A 2,058-nucleotide genomic window follows, 5' to 3' on the forward strand; every position below is an offset into this window, starting at 1 on the left:
CCAGCCGGGACCCGCCGCGAGCCCGTCCAGGCCATGCGCGCGACCCTGCCCGGCCCTCTAAGTTCTGACACCGGCTGCGCCCTCCTCACTCCAAAGGAGGAGCAGCAAGAGGCAGCCGCTGGGCTGGTTGGGGGCCTCCGAGCGCAGGGACGACGAGAGGCGGCAGCACCTCTCGCCTTGCTCCCGTGTAGGCTGCCGGGTAGGCTAGAACTGAAGCCGGGATCGCTGCTCCCGCAGCTCTCGGTACCCCCACGTCACGCTGTTGCCATGGCTCGGGCCTGGGAGAGGAAGGAAGGAAGGGGACAACGCCGCCTGTCGGGAGATGTAGTTCATACCTCTGGCGAGAAAGGGCGCTGGGGTGTGCGTTTGAGAAGTGCAAAGATGGTTCAGGGGACTGAGGTCGCCTGTGGTCACAGGACCCAATACGTAGGCACAGAGGCGACTTCGTGGGCGTGTCTACAGCAGATATCTGTAGATCCTCTAAACGCCGCTCTTAGAGCCTTAGGTTCTCTAGGGGGGCAGAATGAATAGGATAAATGTATATATGAAAGGGAGTTTATTAAGGAGAATTGCCTCAGGATCACAAGGTAAAGTCTCACATTAGGCCGTCTGCAAGTTGAGGACCAAGGAAGCCAGTGGTGGATCAGTCCAAGTCCTAAAACCTCAAAAGCAGGGAAGCCGGCAGTGCAGCCTTCAGTCTGTGGCCAAAGCCCTGAGAGCCCCTGGCAAACCACTGGTGTAAGTCCAAGAGTCCAAAAGCTGAAGAACTTGGAGTCTGATGTTCGAGGGCAGGAAGCATCCGGCACGGGAGAAAGATGAAGGCCGGAAGAGTCAGCAAGTCAGCTTCTTCCCCCTACTTTTACTTTTATTTATTTATTTATTTGAGACGGAGTCTCGCTCTTTTGCCCAGGCTGGAGTGCAGTGGGACGATCACGGCTCACTGCAACCTCCACCTCCCAGGTTCAAGCGATCCTCGTGCCTCACCACCTACCCCCGCCTCGCCCCCGCCCCAGTATCTGGGATTACAGGCATGCGCCGCTATGCCCAGCTAATTTTTGTATTTTTAGTAGAGATGGGGTTTCGCCGTGTTGGCCAGGCTAGTCTTGAACTCCTGACCTCAGGTGATCCACCTGCCTCAACTTTCCAAAGTGCTGGGATTACAGATGTGAGCCATCGTGCCCAGCCCTGCCTACCTTTTCTAGCGTCGCTGGCAGCGGGTTGGATAGTGCCCACCATTGAGACTGGGTCAGCTTCTTCCAGTCCACTGACTTAAATGTTAATCTCCTTTGGCAACACTGTCACAGACACCCAGGAACAACACTTTGCATCCTTCAAACCAATCAAGTTGACACTCAGTATTAACCATCACAGAGCCTTTATCATATTCGGCCTTGTTTATAGTTAGAAGCACTGTTCATCTTTGTAGTGTCCACAAGTGGTTAGTGCTGTGTTCTACATTTTTGGGAAAGGAGATTAACATTCCAAGCTCTGAGCTAAGGCTGCATGGTTTTTACCTTTAATATTTATAGAAAGAAGTGAGGTAGGAAGAACCAGATATTCTTAGGACACAGAACCATCTTTGTCTGAAAAGTGTGCATTTGATGAAGAGTGAGACCTCATGGACAGAAACCCATGCAAGTAAATATCACTATACTGCTTTTCATGATTCAAGAAGAAAAAAAAATACTCTTGGCTGAGCACGGTGGCTCACTCCTGTAATCCCAGCACTTTGGGAGGCTGAGGCGGGCAGATCACTTGAGGTCAGGAATTCGAGACCAGCCTGGTCAACATAGTGAGACCTTATCTCTACTAAAAATACAAAAATTAGCCAAGCATGGTGGCGAGCGCTTCTAATCCCAGCTACTCGGGAGGTTGGGCAGGAGAATTGCTTGAACCCAGGAGGCAGAAGTTGGAGTGAGCTGAGATTGTGCCACTGCACTCCAGCCTGAGCAACAGAGCAAGATGAAAGAGAGAGAGAGAGAGAGAGAGAGAGAGAGAGAAAGAAAGAGAAAGAAAGAAAGAAAGAAAGAAAGAAAGAAAGAAAGAAAGAAAGAAAAG

Source organism: Colobus angolensis, unplaced genomic scaffold (assembly GCF_000951035.1).
Source record: "Colobus angolensis palliatus isolate OR3802 unplaced genomic scaffold, Cang.pa_1.0 Scaffold67, whole genome shotgun sequence".
NCBI classification, from domain to species: Eukaryota; Metazoa; Chordata; class Mammalia; order Primates; family Cercopithecidae; genus Colobus; species Colobus angolensis.